Source organism: Oreochromis niloticus, linkage group LG12 (assembly GCF_001858045.2).
Source record: "Oreochromis niloticus isolate F11D_XX linkage group LG12, O_niloticus_UMD_NMBU, whole genome shotgun sequence".
Classification (NCBI taxonomy): Eukaryota; Metazoa; Chordata; class Actinopteri; order Cichliformes; family Cichlidae; genus Oreochromis; species Oreochromis niloticus.
The window spans coordinates 9,699,925-9,708,819 of record NC_031977.2 but is presented as its reverse complement, the minus strand read 5'-3'; the positions used below and the strand labels follow the sequence as shown (position 1 = coordinate 9,708,819).

Below are 8,895 nucleotides of genomic sequence, written 5' to 3'. Positions count from 1 at the left end.
AAAAACCTTTGTTGTCAAGTTTGCAGGTCCATCAGCATGAGACATTCTTACATAGAAGAGTCTGTTAAAGTCTCTAACTCAGTGAAGCATTATTGGTCCCGTCTGTTTGGATAAATATAGTAAGCTGATGTATGTCCGTTTATTGACACATTTTCTTAAGTGCTTATCCAGTTCAGGATCACAGTGGTCTATTGTCTTCAAACCAGCAGACAAAGCCGATGGCAGAAGATGTTTGGAGAAGAACTTCAGGCCGTGTACTGAAAAGGTATTTTTTTCTTGTTATCAAAAGACATTTGGAGTGACGGCTTCTACAACTGTGCTGATGTAAAGCTTACAGGCTAAGAAATCACAGTGTTGATATTCAGCACAAAGAGAAAATCTCACTTGTTTGAATTTATTTACAATCATAGTTTTATAAATTCTGACTGTAAACAGCTTTTACAGCTTTGATATTGTTTGACACTCGATATCAGGTGATGGTATTTAATTTAAAGGTTTCTATGTCCCAATGAGCCATTTACACTGACCAGTGTTTCACTTTAACTGTAACACATTCATTAGTTAGATCCAACATTTCTAAGAGAAATAACTGAATGTAAAAAATGGCAGCCCTCAGGCCAGGTTTAATTGATAGAGATATCTGCATGCATTATGAAATTTATGTATCCCAGATCATTTTTATTCATCTAGTCCTGGCAGACCCACCCCTTCCTCCCAAGTTAACTGCAACCCAAAAGAACTAGTGGAGCTATTTACACACTCACAACCAGTGTGGGGTAAAAAGAGCCACCAAAAACCTGTAAGCCTGCACAGCTACAGATGTGCTAAAAGCCATAAGAGTTAGAAGCTGTGCTTATGGAGAAACTTTCTAAGCCTAACAGAGGACAGGTAGTCCTGCCCAAATAACATGATATAACCCCACATACAGCCCAGCCATAAAGTGAACCAAGTCATTTAGTTAAAGACAGCATGGGACCAAATGCATGTAACCAGCCTGCACCAACCTGACATCTCTTCCTCCTGAATTAAATGAATGAATGGATGAAAGTTGAATGACTACAAACCTAAAGCCACTAGTTCCCACACTGGAGTTCCCTGACACTGTGTTAACTGTACTGAGCTTGTATCAACAGTTGCAACAGGCTAAGCTACCTGAGAAACTGCATTGAACGATTGTTTCTATCTTAATGGTTTCAGCTCAGATGTTCTGCTTTTTCCTTTCAGTAGATCAAAGCAGCTCGTGCTCTGTCTGCTTCCATTCTGATGGCAAGAAGAAGAAGAAGGAGAAGACTTCAGCGAAGTGGCGTTCATGGTCTCAGTGAACAGTCATGGTCACACACTGCATGTGGTTTAAAAGCAACATGTCTGTTCACCACAACAATGGAGATGTGTAATATCAGTGCAGCTACGGTTTGTTCTTGAACATCAGTTCTGTTTTCTACTTTGACCACTTAGAACAAAAAAGTGTTGTTTTCAGATTCTTTCCTTTAAATCTGTAAAGCACCTGCTCATTTTTTATTAAAATTAGTTTCACATAAATGTTAGTGTTTCCTTTATGATCTTTTAATGCTTACACTACACTGTACACATCTACATTAGAGACATTTCTGTTACCTATGTATGAGACTGGGCTGCTTGACTACAATTTGGAAATGGATGCAAACTCACACGGATCGTGCTATTGTTTGTTTTTTAATATGATTCAATTCAATTCAATAAAACTTTATTGATCCTGAAGGTTGACCCCGAGGGAAATTTGGGTTAAGGCCAACACAGGACGTGTCTGACTAAGCAAAGATTAATCTGATCCCATTTCTACCTGTCTCTACTGTTTCAACTGTAATTGTCAGGATATATATTTATTCCAGCTCTCATAGGGCAAAGGAATGACTCAGACTTGTCAAATGTTCTTTGACTTGATAAACAATTTGAAGTTCACAATTTTATTACAAATAAAACTATAATGACAAACATGAACAGCTGTGCTTATTTCTGAGACATGATTTTTTTGAATGTGTTCACATTTAGACAGTGTACATTTGTATGCTGAAACTGTAATGGTGAACCTGAGGTGATGGTCAACACAAGGCAAATATACATAAATATAAAACAATATTGAAGTAATGTCTTTACCCTCTGCAGCGTGTGGACGCTGTGCACACAATCACCTTATTCACTGTAGTAAACATGCTAGCTCACGTGACTGACTGTCTCCATGGTTACATCGTATATTATTAGCTATGCAAACAGCTTCCAAAGATACCGCCATAGCGCTCTGCAGCTGTAACACTTTCACACTTTACAAATCATTTCACGTTTTTGAAAGTTATGAAGAAAGAATATGTTTTTAAGGTCATGCTAGGCGGTTGCTATGGTGGTTGCTGTGGACTAGGGTGGACCGCGCGTCCGATTCCTGTTGTTAGCTGTCTGCCGTAGGAAGGCTGCGTTCCGTTTAGAAGTAGCGACAGTCTGCCGTAACTCGAACTCAAACCCCGCTTTGTTCTGTAATTAAAGGGCTTTTACAGCCGTTCATGACACGCACGCACACACACATAAAGCACTTTGCCTCACCATGAGAATGCAACTTTACTAAAACCTTTAAAGTATCTGATATAGGATAGAAAAATGAAGCAACCAGAGATTTAATGATGAAGACTCTGGGTTCTATAGTTCACGTTTTACAGTCCTGAATGACTCACTGCACATCCATATAATTTATTGAAGAGGAGTTTAGAATGCACTTTACATTTAGACTGTTGCTGTTTAATTTTTTACATTGTGACCTTGTTATGTCATGATAAGGTTCACCTGCTGGGGGTTTGATGGATCAGCTGGACAATACAGTCAAAGACAGACTTCATCCATCATATGCAAGAATCCTAGTCGGATTTTTGTTTTCACTCATATTTTAGAACCAAATATTGAAAACAACTCTGACAGACTGGATACCTGGTCAGGGTGTACATTACCTTTCACTCAAGCATCTCAGGACAGAGCCCTGCCCCACCATGAGCCTGGGTGGATATGTGGTTATAATATAAAATGACTGATACTGAATATGAATATTTCATGAAAATCAAATTATAATATGAATTCCTAGGTGTTTGTTATATCCAGCAAGAGATTGATTACATATGTCTGAATTGCTAACCCTAACCCTAGCTCAACAGACCACAATGCCCTGGACTGTCAGTATTATTACATGCTGTGAACACAAGTAGCTTTGATCACAGTTTATGTTGTAAAAGAGAAGGAATATTGAAAAAAAGATCAAGATTGTGATATTATTTCTTCCAAACTGACCAGAAACATGCTTGTCAGACTCTCACAGCACAGGATCAGACTCACTGTGCATGACGGCTCAGGCCAATAATGTTTGTTAGATTGTCAGTTGTTTAGTATACTTCTGTACAGTAAGGGTCACCATCTCTATTTCAGTATAATTAATATGCAGAAAACACTAAAAGTTGATTGTCTTCCAATATTCTAGCATAATAAAAAAAACTTTGACTTTGTAAGTACATATTGTTACAGTCCTAATGCCAATATGATTCTTCATAACGCCTGCTTTGAAATACTGAACTTTAAAATTTAGCTGATGAAAGATAATTTACAGTGGCAGTCTGTCAGGATAATTCTGACTATAAGATCACTGTATCAATCTGAATCCTTCTGAAATGTGCTGTGAATGAATGCTGATGCAACTCACTGTGGGAAAGCTGTTAATAAAATGAATCTGTGACACATGCAACACATTCACAGAGGAAGAGGACACAAAGGGAGGACACGCAGAGGCTGTGTTAAAGTCAGAAATCCAAATCTTTAGTCAAAAACAGGCAGCAATTACAAGACAAGCAGTCCATCAAACAGTCTACAGGGTCAAACATACAGAGAGTTCAAACAGCAGCCTCGCCTCTGTCAGTGCGCCCCAGGGTGGCTGTGGCTACAACGTAGCTTGCCATCACCAGTGTGTGAATGTGTGTGTGAATGGGTGGATGACTGGATATGTAAAGTGCTTTAGGGTCCTTAGGGACTAGTAAAGCGCTATATAAATACAGGCCATTTACCATTTATAGCAGTAAAAAATAACTGGACACTGAAAAACTTAAAGCAATGTGAGACGCAATAAAAGGAAGCAGCGCAGTATATTCACTGAATTATCATCAATTACAAAAGAGAAAAACAACGATTTCTAAGGATTATTTTCTTAAATGCAGTTAGACTGTGGCTGGTAAAGATGGAAGCATACAGAATGTAAACTGTGTGAGTTTGGTGAACTTTGTTAGTAACAAATGAGGTAAAAAAACCCCCCAAAAAACCAGACAAAACACAGAAAGAGGCTCTCAGTATTCATTAATAATTAGAAAGCATCTAAACATTCTGGTCATGGATTTTTACAGTCTTAGTTCCGCTCGCTGTCATTATTATAATCATCATGATCAATGGCGAGGTCCTGAGGTGGGCGGGGCTGTCTCTGAAACTTTCATGGTGATGAAACCATGAAGGAACAGCATCTGGCACGTGTTGGTGAAACATTCCAGTACACTGGTGTAGTTTCCTCTCCAGCTGTTTGACATTTGACACTTCAACATTAAGGGGAAGAAGAAGAAACAGTGTTAGGTCAGGTGACCACATGGTTTCTAAAATAACTGACAGGAAGTAACCAGGCCATTAGAAATGGATGGCATGTGTATAGAGTTGCTGTAGTTAGATAGCTCTACTTACCAAAAGCAAAGCTGCTGAATGTTGCAGGAACATGCTCATGTGTGGTGATCATTCAGTGCTGCTCCGGCAGGTTAGACTGTCCAAGACTGATATCCTGCCCATCTGAGAGTTTGAAAACACACATGCAAAGATTTAATTGTATTACAGTCAAAGTTGGATGTTCGTTTTTGTCCTTTAAAAATGTTTGTGTATTTGAAAGCACTAACATTTAAGGATGACTCGGATCGTCTCTCTCTAAGAGTATCTCCTTTAAAGGGGAGACAAGTGTGTCCACTGATCCACGTCACTTTACCTGGATGATGACTCCTCTCTCCCTCACTCAGAAACACTCCTAAAATAACCAAGCAAATAAATAATACTGAAGATTTACTCACAAAAACATCAAAAACATCTCCCTTTGAATCTATTTCTCCATTCCTGTTGAACATCAGGCAACAAATATCCCAGTAAATCACAGTAAAATGTAAAGCACATATTTTCTCTGCTTTGTCTGCAGAGCCCCTCTGTCAAGAAAAACATATCTGTAAGCATAAAACAAATATACATTTCATAACACGTCACTGGACAAACCTCGATCAGTTGATTTCCTCTGTGCAGTGCAGACGAGCATCAGTCAGCAAGTCAAGGTGGTGAGATGGACTGGTGCTCTTTGTGACTCTGCTAGTTCTTCTGAGGAAACACCACCGTCTCTCCACACCGTCACCATCTGTGAGCACAAACTGGTGCTCTGCTCTGTCAGCATGTAGGAAATCACATATCACACACACAAGGGTGAAAAAACAGAGCTCAACTTTGGATGCTTTAGATCTAAACAGATCAAACTAGCTCAAAGTTTCAGCAATCAGTGAACAGACAGACAAAGATACCATACTGATTCTGTATGAATACAATATGGTATTTTCAATACAGGTGTCAAATTAATGTATTAAAACTAATACAGATATATGTATATATATTTTTGATAAATTAGTTTGCTAAATTGAAAAACAAAAATTATATATTTTCATTTAACAATTGCAACCGAAAGAAATTAAATGTTGAACAAAAATATATTGTCACATTCTGCATTCTCAAATACAAATTTCACAAAGTAAAATGGGCAAATGGGCAGCACGGTGGCACGGTGGTTAGCACTGTTGCCGCACAGCAAGAAGGTCCTGAGTTCAATTCCACCATCAGGCCGGGGTCTTTCTGTGTGGAGTTTGCATGTTCTCCCCGTGTTTGCGTGGGTTCTCTCCGGGTACTCCGGCTTCCTCCCACCGTCCAAAGACATGCAGTTTGAGGGGATAGGTTAATTGGATAATCCAAATTACCACTAGGTGTGAATGTGCGAGTGAATGTGAGTGCGAATGGTTGTCTGTCCCTGTGTGTTAGCCCTGCGACAGACTGGCGACCTGTCCAGGGCGTACCCCGCCTCTCGCCCTATGACAGTTGGGATAGGCTCCAGCGCCCCCCCGCGACCCTGAAAAGGATAAGCGGAAGCGGATGGATGGACAAAGTAAATTTTTGATTAACAGACAAAATATGAATTACAAAAAATAATTGTATTTTATTAAAATATTATGCAACCGTGACCAAAGTCAGAATCATCATTACAGTACTGTGGACTTAATGCTTGGGTAATAGTGATAAACTTCAAGGGAGATCATGATGACAGAAAACTGTAAACAACACTCTGAAGTCTGAAGCTGCTTTTCTTGTTTCTGTGACCTCAGCACGCTGACAGACTTGAAGTTGCTAAAGATTTTAAAAAGTGATAATTACAGGAAAGAAACTTCTCTTTTTCATCCGTTTAATCAAACATTTGATGCCTCAGCTGTCTGCAACTACAACTAACCTGAGGCGGCTTGGATTTGGCTGCAGGTGCCCCTGTACATCCTTCTCAGCAGCACACATGTGGGTACCATTTAATCACACTTCTTCCTGAGCTTTGCTTCATCACAAGACTAAAGGTGGCATTCCGTGTCACAGTCTTATCATCATCCAATTGGAGAAGAAACATTTACGGTCATCCTGGTTTTGTTTTCTGATCCTGCAAAAAGACTGAGGACAACAAAGCCCAGAGAACACGAGATACACAACATCCAACATTCAGACTCAACAGCCTCCATAAATGAAGAGCACCACGTTGGTCCAGTTATACTAGATATAAGCATACTTCACATTACTGTTTATGAATAATCATCAAGAGACAAACTTTGAAGATGCACAGCATGATGTCCCATTATCAGACTGCAAACAAATATCCAGCAGGCTTCTTTGTTGGCAGAGGTGATGATTCTCCCATCAGGGATCAGTAGCGTGTATTAACCTGTGGTATAAGCAGCAGTCACTGAAATGTTACTGTTTCAGATAAGAAATCTAGCACATAAAAGCCAGGGTGGGAGGGATCTCTGCAAACTGACTTACCTCTGCGAGTGTGAGGCTGTTCCTCCAGCTTCAACAAAAATCTGACTCTCCAGTCACAGACAAACAAAAAAACTCCAGCTGGGAGATAGAAAACGCTGCCTGGGTCTTGCTGGATGTTGCTGGTGTTGCGGGTTCAGATATTGAGGATGGGCACAAAAACAACAATGGTCCAGAAGAGTCAAGTCAAACAATGATTTTTAATGAACACACGCGTGGGGAGATGAACACTGCACACACCAGCTGTAAATCTCCGCCCAAGACTACACAAGCAGTTGTTTTTATAACATCAGGGTTAGACGCCCCCTCATGCGTCAAGCAGATACAATACACGCATAAGTTTCAAAACCACACGTTCTGTTGACGACTTTTGACACATTTAGAAAGGACATCTTCTCCGTCTCGAGGCCAGGTGCCTCCTGTTAATCTTCTAACTCTCGCTTATCCCCTAGAACAAACTGTCCCTCATGCAGACATAATTTTGCAGTCACAAGCTTTTGCAAACTATTATTTGAACTCTTACATAAACATGAGTCTAACTACTGTTTATGTGTGTGTGTGTGTCTGTCTCGACCTCAAAATACACTCTGTCTATGAGGACAGAGACCAACTCCCATGTGTGCAATAACCTAACTGAAACTATATATGTAATATGTTGAATAAATGTTCTAATCAAATGCCACTACCCAAAGCTTAATAAAAAGGATATAAACAAATAAAAGATAATAATGAATAAATGATTATAGCTGCACCTGTTATACAAGTTTTAACATAAGGCCAACAGCTTCAATAAATGCTTTGATGAAATGATAATTAATGCAATGGTAATGATGATTATGAATATTAGCAGTAAAATATTTCCCTGATCTCCACACTGGTCAGAGTCCACACATTAGCAGAGTGCTTCTTGGTCCCACTGACCCATGTGGACAGCAACTGTGGAGAACTGTTCTGGAAAACGGAAAAGAGAATTAAAATGACAAAAAGCCAAACAGTATTTCCACAAAGACTCTCTTGGAATCAGCAATCAGAAAATCATATTCATATTCATATTCATATTACAATTAAATTACAATTGTAATACATATTACAATTAAATATGACCAGGCTCCTTAAATGTAAGCAGTTAAGATCTGATTTGATTTACATCCTTCACACAGCACATTGTCCAGGCTGTCAGGTAAACATAGAATTAATCTCAGGCAACATGACTCACAGTAGAGATTCAGTAAGAAAGATTGCTAGCTCTAATATTATTACCACACCAACAGCTCAGATTTCTAGAAGTATTTAAACAAATGTCAGTCTATCCATTCATTTTCTTCTGAATATTGAATTCAGGTTTACAGTGGGAGGGTGGGGGGTATCGTGGAATTTTGTAAATAAAGTCTGCAACACAGAAAGAGCTGTGATCAAGCTATTTATTACTGCGCGCAGGAGAGCCAACACACATCAAACATCACAGTTCACAGTCATGTCAGCTCTGCCACAGAAGTGGTGCTCACACTCCTTTATGCATTCCAAGGAAGAGGGAGGAAGTTACAAACTGATCATACCACACTTCATGCGCCTTGCTATGAAACCTAACCGATCAATGGTTACGCTGTTTTGTGCCCTTGGCCTTATCAGCACCTGCAAAGGGAGTTGTTTTCTCAAACTGCTGATGCTGAAGTAAGTTCATCTAGTTTTAGAAACTTTCACTGAACAGTCTATAACAGTGTCACAACTAAGCATATGCATAAGCACTTAAATACTTTAAATGAG

General features: G+C 39.4%; 1 long non-coding RNA gene across 1 annotated transcript; it reads right to left on the bottom strand.

Annotated features, from left to right (window-relative positions):
* Positions 1–3,665: 3,665 nt before the first annotated feature.
* LOC109204536 (uncharacterized) lies at positions 3,666–8,181 on the bottom strand. Its single transcript, XR_003222355.1, has 6 exons — positions 7,135–8,181; positions 6,563–7,036; positions 5,296–5,457; positions 4,932–5,056; positions 4,726–4,827; positions 3,666–4,583 (listed from the first exon to the last, which is right to left on the bottom strand). It is a non-coding gene; the product is annotated as an uncharacterized LOC109204536 (long non-coding RNA).
* Positions 8,182–8,895: the final 714 nt, after the last annotated feature.